This window comes from Neophocaena asiaeorientalis, unplaced genomic scaffold (assembly GCF_003031525.2).
Source record: "Neophocaena asiaeorientalis asiaeorientalis breed wild unplaced genomic scaffold, Neophocaena_asiaeorientalis_V1.1 scaffold449, whole genome shotgun sequence".
NCBI classification, from domain to species: Eukaryota; Metazoa; Chordata; class Mammalia; order Artiodactyla; family Phocoenidae; genus Neophocaena; species Neophocaena asiaeorientalis.
Window position 1 is genome coordinate 1460177 of NW_020175027.1, and position 26117 is coordinate 1486293.

A 26117-nucleotide genomic window follows, 5' to 3' on the forward strand; every position below is an offset into this window, starting at 1 on the left:
TCAGTGTCTCTCTGGGACTTGAACTTCATACCATTCCTGTGCTGAATCTCTTATTTTCTATATTCCATGTCACTTACTCTTCCTTTGTTGCAACAAATTCTCCAAGAGCTTCTTTTAAAAGTGCATAGAGTATATGAAAGAGAAGGTTTTTGGAGACCTTGAATATCTTGAAAATGTCATTATTATGGACATTTTCTTGATAGTTTGGCTAGGTACAGAATTAAAGTTTAGAAAGAATTTTCTTTCAGAAGTTTGAAAGCTTTGCTTCATTGCCTTTTGCTTCTAGTGTTTCTGCTGAAATGTGCACAGCCATTCTAATTCTTGTTTCCTGATTTTCTTGCTTCTTCTCTCTGGAAACTTGGACAATTTTTTCCCTAGACATAGGGTCCTAATGATGGTATACTCTATTTTCATCCATTCTTCTGGGTTCTAGATAGGCTCTTTCAATCTAGCAACTCATGTCCTTCAGCTCTGGAAATTTGTCTTATTTTGTCATCCTGCTTTCTCTGTTGTTGCCTTCCAGAACAGCTATTCTTGGATGTTGGCCTTCCTTCCTCTCCTGGTTTCTTTCTTTGTGCTCTTCTTTCTGGAAGACTCCTCAAATCTGTCTTCCAAACTCTGTATTGTTTACTTCTTTAACTTTGCTGTCATGTTTTCCTTTTTTTTAAATAGATCTTTATTGGAGTATAATTGCTTCACAATACTGTTAGTTTCTGTTGTACACCAAAGTGAATCAGCCATATGCATACACATATCCCCATATCCCCTCCCTCTTGAGCCTCCCTCCCATCCTCCCTATCCCACAACTCTAGGTCATCGTAAAGCACGGAGCTGATCTCCCTGTGCTATGCTGCTGCTTCCCACTAGCTAACTATTTTACATTCGGTAGTGTATATATGTCCATGCTACTGTCACTTTGCCCCAGATTCATCCTTCCACCCCATGTCCTCAGGTCCATTCTCGACGTCTACATCTTTATTCCTGCCTCAAAACAAGGTTCATCAGTACCATTTTTTTTTTAAGATTCCATATATGTGTGTTATAACACAGTATTTATTTTTCTCTTTCTGACTTACTTTACTCTGTATGACAGACTCTAGGTCCATCCACCTCACTACAAATAACTCAATTTCTTTCCTTTTTATGGTTGAGTAATATTGCATTGTATATATGTGCCACATCTTCTTTATCCATTCACCTGTCGATGGACACTTAGCTTCCATGTCCTGGCTATTGTAAATAGTGCTGCAATGAACATTGTGGTACATGACCCTTTTTGAATTATGGTTTTCTCAGGGTATATGCCCAGTAGTGGGATTGCTGGGTCATATGGTAGTTCTATTTTTAGTGTTTTAAGGAAACTCCATACTGTTCTCCATAGTGGTTGTATCAATTTACATTCCCACCAACAGTGCAGGAGGATTCCCTTTTCACCACACCCTTTCCAGCATTGTTTCTAGATTTTTTGATAATAGCCATTCTGACCAGCATGAGGTGATACCTCATTGTAGTTCTGATTTGCATTTCTCTAATAATTAGTGATGTTGAGCATCTTTTCATGTGCCTCTTGGCCATCTGTATGTCTTCCTTGGTGAAATGTCTATTTAGGTGTTCCACCCATTTTTGGATTGGGTTATTTATTTTTTTGATATTGAGTTCCATGAGCTGTTTGTATATTTTGGAGATTAATCCTTTGTCTGTTGTTTCATTTGCAAATATTTTCTCCCATTCTAAGGGCTGTCTTTTGTCTTGTTTATGGTTTCCTTTGCTGTGCAAAAGCTTTTAAGTCCCATTTGTTTTTGTTTTTATTTCCGTTACTCCAGGAGGTGGGTCAAAAAAGATCTTGCTATGGTTTACGTCAAAGAGTGTTTTTCCTATGTTTTCCTCTAAGAGTTTTAGAGTGTCTGGAGTTCCATTTAGGTCTTTAATCCACTTAGCGTTTATTTTTGTGTATGGTGTTAGGTAGTGTTCTAATTTCATTCTTTTACATGTAGCTTTCCAGTTTTCCCAGCACCACTTATTGAAGAGGCTGTCCTTTCTCCATTGTATGTTCTTGCCTCCCTTGTTGTAAATTAGGTGACCACATGTGCGTGGGTTTATCTCTGGGCATTCTAGCCTGTACTGTGGATCTATATTTCTGTTTTTGTGCCAGTACCATACTGTCTTGATAACTGTAGCTTTGTGGTATAGTTTGAAGTTGGGGAACCTGATCCTCCAACTCTGTTTTTCTTCCTTAAGATCACTTTGGTTATTTGGGGTCTTTTGTGTTTCCATACAAATTGTAAAATTTTTTGTTCTAATTCTGTGAAGAATGCCATTGGTAGTTTGATAGGGATTGCATTGAATCTGTCGATTGCTTTGGGTAGTATAGTCATTTTCACAATATTGATTCTTCCAATCCAAGAACATGGTATATTTCTCCATCTGTTTATGTCATCTTTGATTTCTTTTGTCAGTGTTTTATAGTTTTCTGAGTACAAGTCTTTTGCCTCCTTAGGCAGGTTTATTCCTTGGTATTTTATTCTTTTTGTTGCAATGGTAAATGGGATTGTTTCCTTAATTTCTCTTTCTGATTTTTCGTTGTTGGTGTATAGGAATGCAAGAGATTTCTCTGCATTAATTTTGTATCCTGCAACCTTACGAAGTTCACTGATCAGTAGTTTTCTGGTGGCACCTATAGGATTTTCTATGTATAGTATCATGTCATCCACAAAGAGTGACAGCTTTACTGCTTCTTTTCCAATTTGTATTCCTTTTCCTTCTCTGATTGCCATGGCTAGGACTTCCAAAACTATGTTGAATAAGAGTGGCGAGAGTGGACATCCTTGTCTTGTTCCTGATCTTAGTGGAAATGTTATCAGTTTTTCACCATTGAGTATGATGCTTGCTGTGGGTTTGTCATATATTGCCTTTATTATGTTGAAGTAGCTTCCCTCTATGTCCATTTTCTGCAGAGTTTTTATCATAAATGGGTGTTGAATATTGTCAAAAGCTTTTTCTGCATCTATTGAGATGATCATATGGTTTTTATTCCTTAATTTGTTAATGTGGTGTATCACATTGATGGATTTGCATATATTGAAGAATCCTTGCATCCTTGGGATAAATCCCACTTGATTATGGTGTGTGATCCTTTTAATGTTTGTTGGATTCTGTTTGCTAGTATTTTGTTCAGGATTTTTGCATCTATGTTCATCAGTGATATTTGTCTATAATTTTTTTTGTGATATCTTTTTCTGATTTTGGTATCAGGGTTATGATGGCTTTGTAGAATGAAGTTAGGAGTGTTTCTCCCTCTGCAATTTTTTGGAAGAGTTTGAGAAGGATGGATGTTAGCTCTTCTCTAAATGTTTGATAGAATTCACCTGTGAAGCCATCTAGTCCTGGACTTTTGTTTGAAGAATTTTTAATCATAGTTTCAATTTCATTACTTGTGATAGGTCTGTTTATATTTTCTAATTCTTCCTGGTTCAGTCTTGGAAAATTGTACCTTTCCAACAATTTGTCCATTTCTTCATGGTTGTCCATTTTATTGGCATATAGTTCTTTGTAGTAGTCTCTTATTATCCTTTGTATTTCTGTGTCAGTTGTGATTTCTCCTTTTTCATTTCTAATTTTATTGATTTGCGTCCTCTCCCTTTTTTTATTGATGAATCTGGCTAAGGGTTTATCAATTTTGTTTATCTTCTCAAAGAACCAGCTTTTAGTTTTATTGATCTTTACCATTGTTTTCTTCGTTTCTATTTTATTTATTTCTGCTCTGATCTTTATGATTTCTTTCCTTCTACTGACTTTGGGCTTTCTTTGTTCTTCTTTCTCTAGTTGTTTTAAGTGTAGGGTTAGATTGTTTATTTGAAATTTTTCTTGTTTCTTGAGGCGAGATTGAATTGCTATAAACTTCCCTTTTAGAACTGCTTTTGCTGCATCCCATAGGTTTTGGGTTGTCATGTTTTCATTGTCATTTCTATGTATTTTTTTAATTTCTTCTTTGATTTCTTCAGTGATCTCTTGGTTATTTAGTAGCCCACTGTTTAGCCTCCATGTATTTGTGTTTTTTAGTTTTTTTCTTGTAATTGATTTCCAATCTCATAGTGCTGTGGTCAGAAAAGATGCTTGATATGATTTCATTTTCTTAAATTTTCTGAGGCTTGATTTGTGACCCAAGATGTGATCTATCCTAGAGAATGTTCTGTATGCACTTGAGAAGAAAGTGTATTCTGCCACTTTTGGGTGGAATGTTCTATAAATATCAATTAAATCTATCTGGTCTATTGTGTCATTTAAAGCTTATGTTTCCTTATTTATTTTCTGTTTGGATGATCTGTGCATAGGTGTAAGTGGCGTGTTAATCTCCCCTACTATGATTGCATTACTGTCGATTTCCCCTTTTATGGCTGTTATCATTTGCCTTATGTATTGAGGTGCTCCTCTGTTGGGTGCATAAACGTTTATAATTGTTATATCTTCTTCTTGGATTGATCATTAGGTAGTGTCCTTTGTCTCTTGTAATAGTCTTTATTTTAAAGTCTATTTTATCAGATATGAGTATTGCTACTCCAGTTTTCTTTTGATTTCCATCCGCATGGAATATCTCTTTCTATCCCTTCACCTTCAGTCTGTATGTGTCCCTAGGTCTGAAGTGGGTCTCTTGGAGACAGCATATATATGGGTCTTGTTTTTGTATCCATTCAGCCAGTCTATGTCTTTTGGTTGGGGCATTTAATCCATTTACATTCAAGGTTATTACTGATATGTATGTTCCTATTACCATTTTCTTAATTGTTTTGGGTTTGTTTTTGTGGGTCTTGTTCTTCTCTTGTGTTTCCCACCTAGAGAAGCTTCTTTAGCATTTGTTGTAAAGCTGGTTTGGTGGTACTGAATTCTCTTAGCTTTTGCTTGTCTGAAAAGCTTTTGATTTTTCCATCGAATCTGAATGAGATCTTTGCTGGGTAATCTTGGTTGTAGGTTTTTCTCTTTCATCACTTCAAGTATATCCTGCCACTCCCTTCTGGCCTGCAGAGTTTCTGCTGAACAATCAGCTGATAACCTTATGGGGATTCCTTTATATGTTATTTTTTGTTTTTCCCTTGCTGCTTTTTTTTCTTTGAATTTAATTTTTGTTAGTTTGATTAATATGTGTCTTGGTGTGTTATTCCTAGGGTTTATCATGTATGGGACTTTCTATGCTTCCTGGACTTGGGTGACTATTTCCTTTCCCATGTTAGGGAAGTTTTCCACTATAATCTCTTCAAATATTTTCTCAGATCCTTTCTTTTTCTCTTCTTCTTCTGGGACCCCTATAATTCAAATGTTGCTGTGTTTAGTGTTATCCCAGAGGTCTCTGAGATTGTCGTCAATTCTTTTCTCTTTATTCTGCTCCTCAGCAGTTATTTCCATCATTTTGTCTTCCAGCTCACTTATTCGTTCTTCTGCCTCAGTTATTCTGTTATTGATTCCTTCTCATGTATTTTTCATTTCAGTTACCGTGTTGTTCATCTCTGTTTGTTCTTTAGTTCTTCTAGATCTTTTTTAAACATTTCTTGTGTTTTCTCAATCTGTGCCTCCATTCTATTTCTGAGATTCTGGATCATCTTTACTATCATTATGCTGAATTCTTTTTCAGGTAGATTGCCTATTTCCTCTTCATTTATTTGGTATTGTAGGTTTTTACCCTGTTTCTTCATCTGTGACATATTTATTTGCCATTTTGCTTTTGTTTTTGTTTTTTAATGAGTGGGATTGTCTTCCTGTCTTACTGGTTGTTTGGCCTGAGGCTTCCAACACTGGAGTTTGTAGGCTGTTTGGTAGAGCTGGGTCTTGAGGCTGAGATGAGGACCTCTGTGAGACCTCACTCGGATGAATATTCCCTGGGGTCTGAGGTTCTCTGTTAAGTCCAGTGGTTCCGACAGAGAGCCCCCACCACAGGAGCTTCGGCCCAACCCCTGGTGGTTCGTTTGGGGGTTCCTCCCGTCTCTTTGGGCGTCACGGTCCCTCACCAGTGGCCGGCAGGTGCCCTAGTTGTAGGGAGACATTAACTTGGTGTCTTTCCACACCACCATCTTGACTCTGCCCCCTGTTTTTAATTTCTAAGAGCTTATTTTTGCTCTGTGAATGTTCCTTATTGATAGTACCTTGTTCTTGTTTCATGGCTGTGATAGTTTTGTCTATCTCTCTAAATATATTAATGATAGCTTTTTTTTCCCTCCATAAGATCTATTCCCCCCACATTGATATTTTTCTGTTTATTTGGTCTCCATTTTCCACGTTAGAGCCTTCCACAAAAATCCAGTGATCCTTTGATTGTTCAGGGGAGCTAAAATCCTGATTGAAAGCTCTGAGTGATGGGAGCAACTTACCAACTTTACTGTAGGGTGATGTGGGCAGGGTGCATTTCTTGGGGAGAGGTCTTACCTCTTAGCTGGTCAGTACTCCAGGGAAAAGTCTTTCAATCTCTGGAAGATAAAGGCAACAGTATCCTGAAAGCCGAGTGGGTATTATTAGCTTTTAGCACTGAGCACTCAGATGTTGTTACTTAATTTCCCTGCTTTTTGAATAGTACCAGTATACTCAACTGTGCCCAGCATAGCTCCCAATCTAGCATCCCTCTCTTTCACTCCAGAAAATACATCTCCAGACTTTGGTCAGAGTAATAGTGGCAGAGCATGGGAGAACAATACTTAAGGATAGAGCTGTTCTCAAAATGCTTTTCCCCACCTCCCCTTATACCCCCAGTTCCAGAGGTACCTGCTTCCACCAATTCCTGAGCCTTCTGGAAAATCTTCAGTGTAAATCTAGATTCCTCTCAGCTTTCCCCCACTACTGGCTTAGGATTCAGCTTTCTTAGGTTGTTAACTCATTTCCAAATTTTTCATCTGCTCTCCAGTTTCATAATTTTGTTGCTATTGTCTTCTGTCTTTGTGGGTTTGTACCTTTAAAAGAAATATCCATTTGACTCTAGTTTCAATGGAGTTTTAGATAGAAGAAAAATGATACACTGTCTCATCCCAGAAAACATTCAATATTTCTGATTCTTAACCCAATTTTCCTCAATCTTTGTACCTTCCTTACTTCCTCAGCCCATGTTCATAGCTATAAGAGGGATGATTAAATCAGGCTAGTTTCAGAGCTGCAGTTATAAGACAGGAGATGGATTACAACACATTCCTGCAAAGGCCACATTTTATTCTTAAACTTCAGCACACTTGATGGTCTTGAACTATTGGCCACATACATCTTTTTCTTCTATGAGATTTAGCTTGCCAGCATATAAAACAGCATCTATGGTTTTAGTACCAGGCTCCCCTTGCTTGGAGCCTCAAGGGGCATGTATTAGCAGTAAGTGTAGACCAGGGGTGCAGGACAGAGCAGGGGGACCAAGCTCTCCTTCCCACAGTAGGCTTCCAGACTGAATTGGAGCACGGAAAGGACTAACATCTCTAAATCAAGCTTGGAGTTTTGATTACTACATTGGAATTCTCATCTGAATATACTATGTTTGCAACTTCTCGCCCAGGGTAGGGGTTCTTATTTGGGGCCATGGACTCATTGAGTCTATGGATAAAAATCCATATTTCTATCTTGGATGGGGAAAAAATTACATGTTTGTGGTCAGCCCCTACTATAATGTAATATGTTTGAGCGTCTGTCTTACCCACTCCACATTCCCAGTGTCTAGAATCACACCCAGGACATGATCAGGCTCAAGAAATGCAACTGAATTAGTGAGGGAACAGTTAGGAGGGAGATCACCAAGGTGCTGAGAGATCATGGTAAGAAGTTTTGGGGTTTTATCTAAGAGATAAAGTATCTATTTCTAGAATGACTGATCAGGAAGAGACGATATTTGTGGTAAATTAAAGAACATTAACTTCACTCCTAAAACCACACTGGAACTACTCATGGCTCCCCATGAAGAGATCTTAATCCAGCTCCTGAGTTCTACCCTGCTGCACAGCAAGTGGGAGATGTGCCAGAAAACTGGGATTGAAAAATGTTCATAAGTCCAAAATCCTAAGAACAGTGTGGGACTCTACAAAAATGTATGTCAAATGCCATGAAACGTGGTTTGTGCACTGCCAGCCTGCAAGTTCACAAGTTAAAGGGCCTTACAATTAAATTCCCACTCTGCGGAAATTTAAGAGATATAAATTTACAAATAAATCTGATACACAGATGCAGAAAAGAAAATTTTAAACTGGGTAATTATTCCTAGAATTTGCACTTGAAAATTGATCTTACCCTGTAATTTCAAGTTGAAGCATTTGTGCCTATTTTCCATTTTCAGCTATGAAGACATATCTTAATGTCTAGATCTAGAAAGAAGAGATTTTATTTTAAGGCTTGCAAAACAATATGCTTTGCTGGGGATTCATTCCCATCTTGAGGATTTTTGCATATATTCACTGGAGATCCTTGTCAACAGGCTACTTGTCCTACCATAAAGGTTAGTTTCAATTCAGTTAGAAATAGCCACCACCACTTTTACTGTCATTTAGATTCAAAAATCCCAGACAGAGCTCTGGTATTTTCTTAACCCCTTCAACTACTTCATCTAATCAGCCCTTAATAAATGGAGATCCTACACTTATAAGGACTCCATTCACAACTTTCCATTCTAACTTCCAGGCCCTCATTTTTTTCTCAATGATTTCCTTGTCTTTTAATCCACTCTATACAATATTCTATCCTATATGATACCCCAACTATGTATCCAGCAAAATACCAAGAAATGTGGGAGGTCAGTGAACTTATGTCAAAGTGAATCCTCTACAATGCCCCACCCCCCAGGTAATCTGGTAAATTGGGGGCATTTTATCACACACTGATGGTAATATCCAGGGTCCTGAACAAGACCAATGCAATCAATTGTGCCTCAAAACTTTTTCATTTTTAATTGAGTGATCAAAGTGCCAGGTACTATTCCAAGTCCTTTCCATATAGTAACTCATTTAGTGCTCATAACAACTCCACGAGGAAGGTGCTGTTATCACCCCTATTTTACCAGTGAAGAAGCTGGGTTACACCCCTTGCTCACAGTTACCTACTAGTAGATACATGAGGCCAGGTTCAAACCAGGCAGGCTGGCTGCAGAGCTCAGACCAGTGGCCACTAATACATGCTGCCTCTTATTTATACTGTCCCTCACCATTGTGTATGTGTGTATCTCTGTCAATGTGTGCCTGCAGAAATTCCACAAATCCTGCCTTAGTTAATTCTTTGAAGCAGCAGCAGACAACAGGGATAAAGCTCAGGGCATATGTCTAGTTGAACAAGTATGAGGGCAATAGGAATGCTGACCAGTTAGAAAGGATGCTACATAAGTGAGAGCAGACAGCCTCATCCTGGTTTGAAGTCGAGAGGGGAAACTTCCTGAAGGAAGTGATGCTTAAGCTAAGGCAGAAGGATGAGCAGGAGTTAGCTAGATGTGTATGGGGTGGGGGGTGGGGGGTGGGTCAGAGAAAGGAACTAATCCCTGAGGTCATAAGGCTGGCCAGAGCGCATCCTATGAAAGCCTCACTATTCCTGGCCATGACACCCCAAGCTGGTCAACTGGCCGAGATGACAAGGCTGTGCCACAGACCGCACACCATGTGTTCATTCTTTTCTCCCCCCAGCCAGCTGCCAACTGCACAGTTTCATGTAGACACATCCTAGAACTAAAACTACTTCAGGGATGCCTGCAGCAAAGCTGAAGGGAACATCCAGAAAGCCAAAGAAAGCGTGCTTCATTGAATTTACAATGCAGAAAATATCTGTAGCTCCTTAGACATTTGTATTGCTATAAAAATTATACTTTATGGGATAATTATTAATGGTTTGAAGAGAAATAAACAGTATAAGCGAAATAAAGCTGATACTATGAAAATGTAAACCATGTAAATCAAAATCATAAAATCATTATTCAATACTCAGAGGCCTACTTAATATATACATATGAAATTTCTTACACACATATACTATAAAAGCCCACAAAGACCATCACTCTGAAGCCATTCACTGTACAAATATGAAAATAAATCTTTATCTTTAACCTTGATTTTATCTTCAGCAAGAGGACTGTGCAGTTTGGCTTTATGCAAATCACATTTAGTATTAAATAATCAAACATCACATATGTCATATAAAGCAGCAAGTAGAAAAAATAAATTATGAAAATGCATGAGGCTAAAGTTAGCAGTGAAAGATGTCTCCATATCCAACTTTCTTTTCCATGATGAAACTAAAATATTATCCAGTGTGTCAGGATACATAAAAAAGAGTGTAGCATAACTGATTTTAAAAGCTCTCAAAGGAAAAACTGAGCCAAGATGAGTTACTTGCACAGAACTACGCAAATGTATCAAATTATATCTGTTAAAAAAAATTAGATACCTTTTTCTTACCAAAAATATTCTTTAAATTTGAGAACACCTTCACGAAATCAAATGTTGATAATAATCTTGATTTCCTAGCAAGGCAATGGAAAGAGACGTAAGTAGCTTTTCTTTAAATAAGATTGCTAACTGGAGCTTTAAGTTTCTAATTTGGACTTTGTCACAAAAATATTTATCCAGGTTCAAAGAGCTACAGATGATGGCTTTGTGTACCAGAGGCACCTATGTAATCTAATCAATTTGGGTGTACCAGCTGTACAACCCAGAAGCAAAGATCAAGATGATATTTCTATATCAAAGGTAATTCTTTGAAGCAGCAGCAGACAACAGGGATAAAGCTCAGGGCATATGTCTAGTTGAACAAGTATGAGGGCAATAGGAATGCTGACCAGTTAGAAAGGATGCTACATAAGTGAGAGCAGACAGCCTCATCCTGGTTTGAAGTCGAGAGGGGAAACTTCCTGAAGGAAGTGATGCTTAAGCTAAGGCAGAAGGATGAGCAGGAGTTAGCTAGATGTGTATGGGGTGGGGGGTGGGGGGTGGGTCAGAGAAAGGAACTAATCCCTGAGGTCATAAGGCTGGCCAGAGCGCATCCTATGAAAGCCTCACTATTCCTGGCCATGACACCCCAAGCTGGTCAACTGGCCGAGATGACAAGGCTGTGCCACAGACCGCACACCATGTGTTCATTCTTTTCTCCCCCCAGCCAGCTGCCAACTGCACAGTTTCATGTAGACACATCCTAGAACTAAAACTACTTCAGGGATGCCTGCAGCAAAGCTGAAGGGAACATCCAGAAAGCCAAAGAAAGCGTGCTTCATTGAATTTACAATGCAGAAAATATCTGTAGCTCCTTAGACATTTGTATTGCTATAAAAATTATACTTTATGGGATAATTATTAATGGTTTGAAGAGAAATAAACAGTATAAGCGAAATAAAGCTGATACTATGAAAATGTAAACCATGTAAATCAAAATCATAAAATCATTATTCAATACTCAGAGGCCTACTTAATATATACATATGAAATTTCTTACACACATATACTATAAAAGCCCACAAAGACCATCACTCTGAAGCCATTCACTGTACAAATATGAAAATAAATCTTTATCTTTAACCTTGATTTTATCTTCAGCAAGAGGACTGTGCAGTTTGGCTTTATGCAAATCACATTTAGTATTAAATAATCAAACATCACATATGTCATATAAAGCAGCAAGTAGAAAAAATAAATTATGAAAATGCATGAGGCTAAAGTTAGCAGTGAAAGATGTCTCCATATCCAACTTTCTTTTCCATGATGAAACTAAAATATTATCCAGTGTGTCAGGATACATAAAAAAGAGTGTAGCATAACTGATTTTAAAAGCTCTCAAAGGAAAAACTGAGCCAAGATGAGTTACTTGCACAGAACTACGCAAATGTATCAAATTATATCTGTTAAAAAAAATTAGATACCTTTTTCTTACCAAAAATATTCTTTAAATTTGAGAACACCTTCACGAAATCAAATGTTGATAATAATCTTGATTTCCTAGCAAGGCAATGGAAAGAGACGTAAGTAGCTTTTCTTTAAATAAGATTGCTAACTGGAGCTTTAAGTTTCTAATTTGGACTTTGTCACAAAAATATTTATCCAGGTTCAAAGAGCTACAGATGATGGCTTTGTGTACCAGAGGCACCTATGTAATCTAATCAATTTGGGTGTACCAGCTGTACAACCCAGAAGCAAAGATCAAGATGATATTTCTATATCAAAGGTACATTCTTATATACAGATTGTAAGACAAATATAGACACTTTGGGGGAAAATAAAGACAACACAATAACATGTATACTAACACAGTTTTGAGCAATTGCACCAAACACCTAAACAGGAGTACCATAAGTCAACACATAGGTGTCGGGTCCATTCTAACCTGGGCTCTGTAGATGCCACCTAGGCAAACAGTGGTGGCAGAACTTTCATCTGACCATGGCACAAAAATAACCACCACTCCCTCCCCGGTTCAGTTTGACATTCCCCACCAGCAAGGCATTCCTTTCGGTCAAAAATGTAAACTTTTTTTCTGGGACCAAAAAACAGGAAACAGGAATCCACAGTAAAGTTGCTGAAGACACAACCAACTTTCCAGTTAAAAAAAAAAAAAAAATAGATCTAGTAGGTAGAGAGAAGGCACACCTTGAAAAGCTAAACAACATTGTGGCTATTTATAATCTATGTGTGTAACATATCTGGTCAATATGCATTAAAAATAATAACAATAGAGCTTGGGGAATTTAAGGAGAAAAAACAGGAGAAAAACTGCTACATGGAATTATTTTAATTCAACAAAAAGGGATGTTTTTAGATGATGTAGTACAATAAATAAGAGCTATTATTTCAGTTTCTTCAGCAAGCTACTTGGGGCCTAGCCCTATCACAAGGTAAGTTCAAGTCTCTGGTTGGGAATAACTTGGCGAAGGCCACTGAAATTCAAAAGCCAAACCTAAAAAACCAGGCCTCACTGACCCACCCTGGGGTCAGGTGTTGACTCATTTAGCTGTTGGAGACATTTCACTGGGGAATGTGGGTGGCAGCACAGCTTCTAGGAGGGCAAGACCCACCAGGCTGTGAGTGAGAGTAACTCACTAGTCTCCTCAGACAAAGGACTCTGACTTACCTCTCCCCTAACCACAATCCGCTTCAAAAGAGATGATTTTCCAAAACTACACGTAACGTTTCTTTCACCGTTCATTATTTAAGAAACTGAATGCTGGCAACCAGGGAGTTAGGAGATTTGAGTTATACTGGAGATTATGCTTTTAAATCACAGGGAGGTTCGAGCATGGGTATTTTCACTTGGCAAAATGGTAAATCGTTCTAAGTACTAGTGTGCTTTTTTAATGAGATATAATTCACATACCAAAAACTTCACCATTTAAAATACACAATTTAGTGGGTTTTAGTATATTCACAAAGTTGTGCAACATTATCACAATTCCACAACATTCTCATCATCCCCCAAAGAAACCACACACCCATTAGAACTCACTCCCTGTTCCTCCCTTCACCAGCCCCTGGCAGTCACTTGCTGTTGTTTTTTTTTTTTTTAAAGTGAAACGTGACAACTTTCCTGTACTTTGTATTTTCAGTAGCGTGTGGCTTTATATGTTTTCATTAGAATTTTTTAAATGTATTTATTCATTTATTTTTGGCTGTGTTGGGTCTTCGTTGCTGTGCGTGGGCTTTCTCTAGTTACGGCGAGCGGGGGCTACTCTTCGTTGTGGTGCACGGGCTTCTCATTGAGGTGGCTTCCCTTGTTGCGGAGCATGGGCTCTAGGAGCATGGGCTTCAGTAGTTGTGGCTCGCGGGCTCTAGAGCACAGGCTCAGTAGTTGTGGCGCACAGGCTTAGCTGCTCCTCGGCATGTGGGATCTTCCCGGACCAGGGCTTGAACCCGTGTCCCCTGCATTGACAGGCAGATTCTTAACCACTATGCCACCAGGGAAGCCCTTCATTAGAACTTTTAACACTTAATTTAAACCATGGGCTTTATAATATTCTGAGATTATAAAATACTCTCTTCTATATACAAACTATTTCTGTTGCAAAAATGTTTTCTTTTTTTATACATAAAAAAATAGATATTTCTGTCTCCACTGGAGCTTAAAACATTACCATTTTTTTCCTCAATTAAATTCTGTTCTTGTATATGAAGTGAGAAGAATCAACACTCCAATATTTAAAAAGCATGAATGACCCGAGTCCTTATTAACTGTGGGCCATCTCGCTCTCCTTCCCACTGCTTAAAGACCTACAGAGCTGAGAGGGCCAAGGCCTGAAAGGCAAAGCTGCTTGTTTACAGACAAGGAAACGGATCTAACGTGGGCTGGTGACACGTCCAAGACTACAAGGCTAGTTTACAGCACAGCTAGGATGGTAACCCCCTTTTCCTAGTTTTCTAGTATTGAATATTGGAAGTAAATGTTATAGGTTATCTACAAAATCAGCCACCATATGAATCTAATTATGTCAGTGAATTTCTTCTATAGTTTTGACCTGAGCATGTGATTTTTTTTTACCACTTTAAAAACCTATATGTTATCTGGTAAGACTTTGTGAGGACAAGACAGGTACATTTAACCAGGGGACCCAAATCATTCATTGAAACATAGCAAACAAGAGCTGAGGTTCTGGAGGGACCCCAGAGCATCTCTCAGATTCCACACACTGTAACTCTCCACACGACAGTGTCCGTAGGATGCACCACTATGCTATGTAAGAAGCAAACAAGTCACATACACTCAGCACTCTGGAAATGAAGGCCTCATGGGCCAAGAATGTTTGGGATTTAACCATTGCAACAATTCATCTGGGCTGACTTTTTGGAACTGGTCCCACTCAGACTGGAAATGGATTTGCTGTCATCCTCACCAGTTCTTTTCTTTACTTCCCTGGAGAGAGAAAGAGAGACATATAGACAGAGAGAGAAAGGAGATTACTGAGGTATAAAACTGAACCGTAAACAGCTCTATTGAAATAAAACGGCACTACTGAGCACTTGCTATGCACCATCCAGACAGTGTTCTAAATGTTTTGTAGCTGTTGACTTATTTAATTCTCACAACAACTATGTGATTTTATTGTTCCCCATTTAATTTTTTTAAATTTTTTTTTTAATGATTTTTGGCTGTGTTGGGTCTTCGTTGCGGCGAGCGGGGGCACTCTTCGTTTGCGGTGCGCAGGCTTCTCATTGCCGTGGCTTCTCTTGCTGCGGAGCACAGGCTTTGTTGCTCCGCGGCACGTGGGATCTTCCCGGACCAGGGCTCGAACCCATGTCCCCTGCATTGGCAGGCGGATTCTTAACCACTGCGCCCCCAGGGAAGCCCTGTGCCCCATTTTATATGTGAGGAAACGAAGACAAAAAAAGAAGTTAAGAAATTTCCCTTCGGTCACACAGCTGGAGAAGTGGCACAGCAGTTGGGCTCCAGCACCTGCGTTCTAAGCACCAGGTCACACACTCATGCATGAACACACACACATACCCAGGTGCATACACACATGTGCACAGACACACATGCCCAGGTGCATACACATGTGTGCACACACTCACACGCACAGACTCCTCTTGCTCTCTCCTGTGGTTTCATATGGCTTATAGTCTGCCACACGCACAGCTCACGCCTTAGGATTCTGGAACCTGGCTCCCATCCCCAGCTAACGCACAAAAGCAATGATGACTTTATAACCATTCTGTAGTTATACACGATCATGGAGTTAACAACAGATGGTTAAAATCCAGGAAAAAAGAAGTCTGCCTTTTGCCTCTTCCTAAATTTCTTTTAGAATTAACTTCTAGAGGCAGCACTGGACCTAAGACCTCCATGATCTTATGAGAGCCCCCTAGGAAGTCTCCTATCCCTGGGGATGCTTGGGAAATACACCCTTAGACAAGCTGAATGGCAGTCTCTGTGGGTGAGGAGAGTGTGACAGCTCGTCCCCAAGGTGGTCCCAAAGAATTCTGCCTCCCTGTGGTGGTGAAGCTTGTGCGGCTGCCCCCTGGTCAGCACTGCCTCTGTGACTGCTCAGACCAGTAGAATGGCGAGGAAATGGTGTGCTGAGATTTCTAAGCCAGGCATTAATCAGGCCTGGCCGCTCTGAGCTGCAATGTAAGCAGCCCAGGGTTCTTCGCTGGAGAGAGGTAAGAGAGGTCCCGGGGGCTGAGATCCACAGGGAGGAGCATCCTGGCCGCAGACATGCAGACGCGCCACAGCCGGTGTCCATCTGACTGCGAACACATGAGACACCCAAGGGAGAGAAGCTGAGGACTCTCCAAGTGAGATCCAGTCAATTCTGGTAATTTCAGAAAATAAAAAGTGGTGCTGTTCTAGGCAATTACATTTTGGGTGGTTTCTTACAGAGCAGTAGATCCTGGGAACTGGCATATTCCCAGCACGGCGACGCTGTTCAACAGGAATAGAATGTAATGTAATCCATATATGTAATTTAAAAATTTTAGCAGCCACATTAAAAAATGTAAAGAGACAATTGAAATTTTATTAATATATTTTATTTAACTCAGTATTGCAAAAATACTATCATTTCAGCATGTAACCAATAAAAATATTAATGAGGTATTTTACAATGTTTATACTGTCTTCAAAACCCAGTATTTATTTAATATATCCAGCGCATCTCAGCTTGGATCAGCCATACTTCAGGCAGCTAGTGGCCACCAAACCAGTCAGCACAGCCCCAGAAGGAGCTGATACCTGCTAACCTTTAAAAACCACTGCACTGTGAGTAGGAAACAAAAGGGAAACTAGTTCTTGCTGAGGCCAGTTAATAAATGCTATGTTACGTGTCTTCACATATTCCTTATTTAATACAAATAACACTCACACCCGCTCGCACAAGATCCTGACAGGTGACAGGTGAGCATCACTGTCCTTACTTCACAGATAAGGAATCCGAGACTCAGGAAAAGAAGGAAGATACACAGTTCAATCCATAAACCCTATAAGACTCAGTTCAGACTTCTAACCTGCAGAGCTGTAAGATAATACATTTTTATTGCTTAAACCACAAGGCTAGTGGGAATTCGTTACGGTGACGATAGAAAACTAGTACAACTTCCAAATGCCAAATCTCGACCATTTGGTCATTCAATAAATGTCTGATTTATGCCAAGCTCTGGGATCCTCAACTAGTGACCTTTGAGAGAGAGACAGATGTCTTCTAAATAAATTGTTACCAGGTCCCAAGAGAGCTGCTAACACACAAGCACAGCATTTGCAGGAACACAAAAGGTGCACCACAGTTGTGCTGGGGCGAGGGGAAGGCAGCTTTGTGGAGACTGAGCTTCAGGGAGACTTTGACAGTGGAGCGACCTCTTGATGGGATAGGAATTCACCTTCATGTAATGAGGAAGGGAGATCCCAGGTGCAGGAAACAGCATGCATGAGGCGAACAGGCATGAAAGAACTTGGCCACAACTGGAAGCAATGTTTGCTGTGTGGATAGATGATCTTTCATTTGGGAAGCAAGATAAGAGATGCAAACAAAGGTAGGTGAGGCTGGGCTCTGAGGGACTATTAGCCACTTGTTAAGGAGCTTGGACTCTATGCTGTAGGTAGGACACCTACCTACAGCAAGAAAGAAAGTCTTAATTGGATTTTTATTTATAAAGATTACCCTGTTTACAGGGTGGGGGATGAACTGATGCTGGAAAAACTCTGAGGCAGAAACTGAGGTGCCTCCTGCACTACCTGGAGTAGGAAATTCTGAGGCCTGAAGCAAAACGAGAGAGAGAGAGAGAGAGAGAGAATACGGACAGATTCAAGAAAGATTACAGAGAGGTCACCTAATCAATAGGGCTCCAGAACCCACTAGAGGTAGGTGATGGAGAAAGAGAGGAAGGAGTCAAGACTGATTCTGATTGGTAGTTTCCTGAGATAGGATATGTAGAATGAGGAACAATTTTAAAGAAAAATTAACACATTAGAATTTGGACATGTTGGGGCAGTCATGCCTATGGAATTCCCATTTGTTAGTGGATGGGAATATGGTCATGGAATTTTTTTAGAAGATGAGGATTAAAAATACAGAAATTGGAAGTCATCAGCTAGACATAGTTCTAGAAACCATGGGGGTGGAAGACATTAGGCAGAGAGAGAAAGGAAAGAGGAAGAGAGTGCAGAACAGAATCCTGAGATTACCAGCATTCAAAAGGCAAGCCAGAGATTCAGAGTAGTGAAAAGTCCCAATTTTACTCTTAGTAGCTGTGTCACTTTGAGCAAGCTGATTAAGCATTCTAACTCCCAATTTTCTTATCTGTACAATGGGTATAGTACTCACAGCATCCTCACAAGACAACTCACATCGCTCCCTTCTGGGAGGTCCAACAGCCTCTATTAGCTACATATCATATGGCTCCCTGGTCATATATTTTGTTTTCTTTTTTTCCTCTAATATTAAATTGTATGGCCTTTCTTACATACCCTGATATCCCTACACGGCTTTGATGCTGAGCACTCATAATTATGCAGATATTATTGAACCTGAAAGCAAATATTAAGGGAAAAAAAGCAGGTACCCATATTGTTCACCTGGACTTCAGTTTCTTTAATCTACCAAAAATGCAGGCACATCCCACTTTAAGGAAGTCAGGAAGATACAATTTCATACAACTCAAACAGGTTTAAGGCTGGGAAAATTAAATTACCTCACCAAAAACTACCATGTGCTTCACAACTGCATTTTGAATGACTCAATCTTATGGACAGGTTTACACCCAGTGGGCTCAGCAATGGCGCTGATACATCAGCCTGAACATTTTGTGTTTTTCTCAAATTTCAGGCCATTGATCGATTTAATGCCTGTTGAACTTGAATGTTTAAAGCCTGTGGCTCTAGTGACGGCAAATGTATTTACCAATAGACAATGGTCGGGATGAATTTCCTATCAGCCCTACAGGGAAATTGCATTTCTAGGAGAAACTTTTCCTGGGATTGAGAGGTTTTCCAAGAAAAAGCAGAGGAGTTCAGGTTGTTAACCAAACATTTATGGCCTCCCTTCGAAAACAAATTTTGTTTCAGACAGTGCAAATCCATAAACTCTTCTAGTTCAAGTTTTATGACATGACATGGAATGAAAGGGACCATGCCGGGAAATATCTTATGAAATCTAAATCAAGAACTTACATGTTTTGCATTATATATAACATTCTAAAGGCTGTAACACTTTATTTTTTTTCCACATCTTTATTGGAGTATAATTGCTTTACAACGTTGTGTTAGTTTCTGCTGAGAGAGAGTTCCCTTTTCTCCACACCCCCTCCAGCATTAATTGTTTGTAGATTTTTTTGATGATGGCCATTCTGACTGGCGTGAGGTGATACTTCATTGTGGTTTTGATTTGCATTTCTCTAATGATTAATGATGTTGAGCATTCTTTCATGTGTTTGTTGGCAATCTGTATATCTTCTTTGGAGAAATGTCTATTTAGGTCTTCTGCCCATTTTTGGATTGGGTTGTTTGTTTTTTTGATATTGAGCTGCATGAGCTGCTTGTATATTTTTGAGATTAATCCTTTGTCAGTTGCTTCATTTGCAAATATTCACTCCCATTATGAGGGTTGTCTTTTTGTCTTGTTTATGTTTTCCTTTGCTGTGCAAAAGCTTTGAAGTTTCATTAGGTCCCATTTGTTTATTTTTGTTTTTATTTCCATTTCTCTAGGAGGTGGGTCAGAAAGGACCTTGCTGTGATTTATGTCATAGAGTGTTCTGCCTATGCTTTCCTCTAAGAGTTTGATAGTGTCTGGCCTTACATTTAGGTCTTTAATCCATCTGGAGTTTATTTTTGTGTCTGGTGTGTAACACTTTTTTAAATGGTAGTTTTACCTGTGGAAACTATGCCGTTTTCACTTAAGACTTGGGTATTTTGACAAACAAATCTGATGGCACAGTATAAAGCAAATTAAAGTCTTTACATGTTTGTTTATTTCTAATTTTCATAGTTAACACATTGTTAACAGAACTCAGAGGACTCAAGCCAGGCCACAATACAATAACAACCATTTTAAAAACTCCTTGATAAGTGGTTCACAAGAAGTGACCTTGTTATCGAACGCTTCTGCACACAGGTGTTTTGTGTTCCCAAAGAAACACAAACCTGAGTGGAAGCTACCCTGTAAACAGGGTGGTGCCGGGCTGAGCCAACTCTCTGGCGGGAGCACACGGGAAGAGCACAAGCGGCCTCCAGCTCTCCTATCCTTGTAACATAGAGAATTGATTATAAAAAGAGAATCGATTCTGCAATCTGGGTGTGACGGTGGCACTCTGGAGTCATTTAACTGTAATGTGACCCCACAAGACAATTCAGTGTTAAACAGTGATTATGTTATTCAGTGGAGTCCAGGCTGTTACATATAGAATCATAGACTGTCAGGACTACAAGGGCCTTAGGAATCATTTTCTTCAGCGCCCTCGTTGTACAGATTAGAAATGCCTAAAGGAAGACAGGGACTTAGTCAAGGCTCTTCAGCTGTTCGGGGTAGATTTAAGATCAGACTTTGAGCCTCCTGACACTACACTCCTCCAACGAGCTGGGCAGAAGCCAGCAGCCATGCGGAGGGCCTGACCTGCAGCATCCTTTCCTGCTCATCCAGGACAGCAATGCAGCACCCCTGCCTGAAGCTAAGGTAGCACCGAGTCCCTTATTGTACTAAAGTTAAGATTCTTATAAAACCAGAATCTCACAAATGATCAGGAAAAGAACTACACGCCTAAAGTTATGTTTTTGCTTTGGCAGCAATTAAAGTATCATTGGCCTGGATTTTGTTGTTACACGTTTTTTTTTTCTCTATTTTTTTTTTTTTTTTTTTGGATATTTAATCCCTTTAGACCAGCAAAGAATCATCTTTTCATTTGTGGCAGAAAACTAGGCAGAAGAAATAAATCTAACAGAAAACATTCTTATTTCCTAAGAATGCTGCAACGATTAAAGTACAGTTAAATCCAAGGTCTTCAGTGATGCAATTTTCATTCTAATCCACATCTCACAATATTATTTATTGTTAACACCATTGACTTAGCTTAATAATTACCTGGGTAATAATTTAAACAAAGTGCTTCCAACTGGCATGATATACAATTTGCTTTGTTGAGTTTTCTTTCCCCTTTACCTTGGAAAATGTCATAATAGACAGCTATATTCATAATAGTCTCCTGTGTTTAAAACCTGGTTCCTGGAAGTGATTCATACCTGTCAACTATTAGCTTTGTGGTGACATTTTGCAGAAACATCAACAACACCTCGGATACATCTCCTTTGTTTGTCAGTAAAGGTATTTTGCCAAAGTTCACAGTGAACAAGCATCATTACCAGTTTTTATAAAAACCATGTTTGTTTCTCCAACCACTACTGAAAGACAAGACAGTGTTTTCCAATGTAGATTCATGTTATGGTCAAGAAATCTGGCACACACAACAGCTAAGTGAAAATTCAATCCTGCATCCAGTTTTCGAAATGTAAGGCAAAACTTTACCAGGAGAGATGGAGAACAGCTTCCACTATATTCGAACCATCTTTGGCATTTGTTTTACAAAATAACGCCCCATAGGTCTGTAAAAAATATAAATACACCATTAAATGAAGGCTTTAATTAGGTTTCCTGGAATGTTAGCTTTTAAAACCAATAAAATAAAATAAAAATACTCCCCTTTTGAGTATGCTAAAACTAACAGCTAAGAAATTGAATTCAAAGTTTCAATACTTTAAAAAAAAAACAGGTTTGAGCCTAGTTATTCCAGGAACAACTCCTAGTCAGAGGATTTTTATTTTGCATCCCCCCCCAAAAAAAACCCGTAATACAAAATTTCATGTTTTAAGGTTTTTATTTCCAAGAGTCACACGTGCTACCAAGTGTTCTCTATCAAACAATTTGAGAGAGAAAAATGATAGCTTAAGGTAACCACTCAGGAATTAAATGTCCATCTAAAGTATGTCATGAATTGGGAGGTTGGGATTGACATATATACATTAATATGTATAAAATGGATAAATAAGAACCTGCTGTATAAAAAATAAATAAATAAAGTATGTCTCCTTTTGGCCAGAAGCTAACACACATTCCCCTTCACCCTATCATCTTTTCCTATCAAGATTCAACAGCCTCTCTGTCACTAAAACCTATGGACATTTTCTAGTCCTCTATTTTTCAACCCCCCAGTGGTTATGCATATAATCATCGATCATACCACTCTCCTTCTTCAAACCCTTTAATGCTTTCCCCCATCCCTCTCAAGTAATACTGAAATGCTTACCTGGCAACAAGGCTTAGCTTGTATGTGGCCCCAGCCAACCCCCCAGTTTTACCTGTCACCACTCTCCCTCACTCACAACGCTCAAGTTACCCTGGCTGTCCCTCTATTTCCCCAACGCTCCAAATTCCCTCCCACCTCAGGACATATGCATCTACTGTTCCCACTACTAAGTCATCCCCTACCCCACTAACCCCCTTCACCAGGCTGACTTTTACCTACCTTCTAGATTTTTAGGTAATCCTCCCTTGAAGTTAAGTGTTTTCTAACTCTGAAAAGTCGGTATTAGGTTTTCCTATTATAAAACCTCTTGACATATGTATTTTCCCAGTATAGCACTTGCCACAGCTGTAATTGACCAAGTTATTTTTGTGTGTCTTTGTCTAACAAGCTGGAGACAATTTCCCTTAGGAAAGGAGAACTCTGTGTGCTGTGGGGCTGGGTGTGGGCGACACAGCCCTGTGTGGGATACGGGCAGGATGTGATGGGTGCTCCGGAGCAGAGAGAAAGGGAAGAACCGAACAACAGGCAAAGACTACTGTGAAACCTTTACCCGTGAGCCCCCAAATCCACAGAAAAGCTTAAAAAAAAAAATGAATGTATTTGTAGTAGAAATGGGTAGTGCTGCTACCTGACACAGTGCTGCTACCTGGCACAGCCAGGATGTTATGGGGTGAAATAGAGACTGCCTTTGAGGACGCAGGAGGGTGGAGGTCAAGAGATGCATAATAAGGAAGCAAACCTCGGGAAATCTGAGAAATCGTGAAGAGGGAATAAAACTGGCCTGCAGCCGGGAATTCTGAAATCTCTAGAGGGACACGTGGATTACATGAGTTTAATATCTATCTGCCCCAGATAGTAAACTACGTGAGGGCAAGGACAGTCTGCTTTGTTCTCTACCCTTTGCTCAGCTCACAATGAACTGCTTTTCACATGGTGGATACAGTTAAATATGTGTTGAATCAATCTCTTCTGTATTTCATTGCCTAGTTTTGATGTTTATCATATTTGGTTCAAAGTTCTAAAATTTAAAACAAGTAACAATTCCAACTTAAAATAGTGAGGTTGGGACTTCCCTGGTGGTCCAGTGGCTAAGACTCCGAGCTCCCAATGCAGGGGGTCCAGGTTCAATCCCTGGTCAGGGAACTAGATCCCACATGCCACAACTAAGAGTTTGCAAGTCGCAACTAAAGACCCCGCATGCCACAACTAAAAGATCCTGCATGCCGCAACTAAAGATCCTGTGTGCCACGATGAACACGCGATGCAGCCAAATAAATAAATAAATAATATTTTTTAAAAATAGTGAGCTTGAAACTTCTTTTTAAAGTTAACATGTATATGCTACAGAGCAGTCCTTTCATGGTACTGACGACAGACAGCAATGATAGCAACATCAGGTCAGACTGTTATGGTAAGAACCTCTTATTTAACCCAAGGAGCATCTGGTTCCTTGTTTGGGTAAGACAAGGCACAAGAGGGCCATGCAGCCTTCTGATACAATGATAATAACGAGAGAATAAACATTACCCACAATAACAATCTGGACAGAAACAGGGTCCAACCACTATACAAATGCATAACCAAAAGTAATTTTACACTATTCCAACTGAATACAAACCTTACAGAAAAGAACAAGTCTTCCAATTCCCTTCACCCCTTCACCCAGGTGACACACAGCCCAACCTTCTGCACCTTGGCACAGGGACCCTCTGGAACCAAACCCATGTTTTCAAAATAGGACACCCATTCTTTTCCTTTTACCCAAATTCCAGGACTAGAGAAGGGTTCCAGGAGCTGGGGAAGAGTGAGGAGGAAGACGGGATAATTTTGCCTCCTCTTTGTCACTGACACTCAGTGGGGGAAAACGATCATGTGATGCTTTTACCTCTCTAAGGGATTTAATTCTTGGTGCAGTTACTAACAGTTATGGGGCAGACAGGCATAGGGGCGGGGCACTGGGAGTTCTGCCTGTATAAGGACAGAAGACCCACCAAACTGAGCGGAGGTCCGTCAAACAACCTCTTCAGCTAAGGTTGACAAAAGTGCAAGACCCCTTCCAGCTTGGACCCACTCTCACTCTTACCATGGCCAGTTTTTCTCCAAGGTACCCTGCGACATGTTTTTGTCCCTCTGCTTTAGCACTGTCATGAAGATCAGCCTTGTTTCCTACCAACACGATAGGAATGCTCTCATGGGCTGCAGCCTACCACGAAGAAAAGGAAAAAACTGTGCACACGTCACACATTGGACAAGTTATGAGGATGATGACGACAACAGCTACCATTTCCAAATGCCCCTTATGTGCCACGTGATGTATACACAATATCTTCAAACCTCAAACTATCTCTAAAAGGAGCCAAACTTTCTCCCATTGCCAGGTGAGAAAACTGAAATTCAGAGAGGTTAAATAAGACCTTGTAAGGACCAAGGCCAGGGTGGTCCAAACTGATTCCATCACGCTTGCCACTATACAAACCAATAAAACTCAAGAGGCGTGACCACAAAACACTACTCGGCTGTAGTGCCCACATAATTTTCCACAACTTTCACTCCAAACAGTGGTGATTACAAATCAACTTCATTACCTCAGGTATAAAACACACAAGAATTCCCTCAGCTACAATGGGACAAAAATGGAGTCTGGGGCTTGCCTGGTGGCGCAGTGGTTGAGAGTCCGCCTGCCGATGAAGGGGACACGGGTTCGTGCCCCAGTCCGGGAAGATCCCACATGTCGCGGAGCGGCTGGGCCCGTGAGCCATGGCCGCTGAGCCTGCGCGTCCGGAGCCCGTGCTCCGCAACGGGAGAGGCCACAACAGTGAGAGGCCCGCGTACCGCAAAAAAAAAAAAAATGGAGTCTGAAAGTTCCACACTCACTGCTCTCTGGTTTATAGCAAAAGCAAAATACAAAGGCCCTAAAGATCAACATTTTTCTTGCGAGGAGTCACTGAGCGATCACTCAACGTAACAGACTCTTAAGATTAATGCCCCCAAATCAGCACAGCACGCTGTCACACAGCCCCGACACTCAGAGGGGAGCTGGCGAGCGCAGCGGAAGCGCTGAGAGGCAGGGTTAAGCTTGAGACCCCACCAATCCCACCACGTGGCTGCTCACTGGCTGCGTGAAGTCAGGCAAGTCTGTTCCTGGTTCTGCCTCACCTTCCCTGTCTAAAATGAAGGGATCAGCAAGGGGACATCCCTCTTCAGCAGGCAGGATGAGAAGGGAGGACAAGCAGACAACCCTTGCTCTGGATCCTGAACAAGAGAGACAGCAGCCCTGACTGAGACGTGGGGAATGACCCTTTGCGGTGCCTAAAGACATCCAGGTGCTCATCCACTTCGGTGCCACACCTGATACAGCATCAAGAATTGAGCCTCAGGAACAAGGAAACTGTATTCGACTTCCTTTCTCTTCAGACCATTTTCCTCCAACTGAACATACCAGAGTGAAGTAAAAGCGAAGGGGAGAAGGAAATGAAAGGCCTTCCCTAAAACTGGACACCCCACCCATTAAGGTGTTAAGTAATTGCGTTCGGTGGGGAACTGCTCAGGATCTGAGGGGGCATCACGTGGAAGCCATGAATCAAATACTCGCTTAAGGGCTTCCCTGGTGACGCAGTGGTTGAGAATCTGCCTGCCGATGCAGGGGACACGGGTTCGAGCCCTGGTCTGGGAGGATCCCACATGCCGCGGAGCAACTGGGCCTGTGAACCATAACTACTGAGCCTGCGTGTCTGGAGCCTGTGCTCCGCAACGAGAGGTCGCGATAGTGAGAGGCCCGCGCACCGCGATGGGGAGTGGCCCCCTCTCATCGCAACTAGAGAAAGCCCTCGCACAGAGACGAAGACCCAACGCAGCCATAAATAAATAAATAAATTTTAAAAATTAAAAAAAAAAGGACTACTTAAAAAAAAAAAAAATATATATATATATATA

The 26117-nt window shown here is 40.4% G+C and overlaps 1 pseudogene; it reads right to left on the reverse strand.

The window, feature by feature from the left end:
* Nucleotides 1-14711: 14711 nt before the first annotated feature.
* Nucleotides 14712-26117, reverse strand: part of LOC112411723 (ras and EF-hand domain-containing protein-like) — a 49837-nt pseudogene continuing 38431 nt past the window's right edge.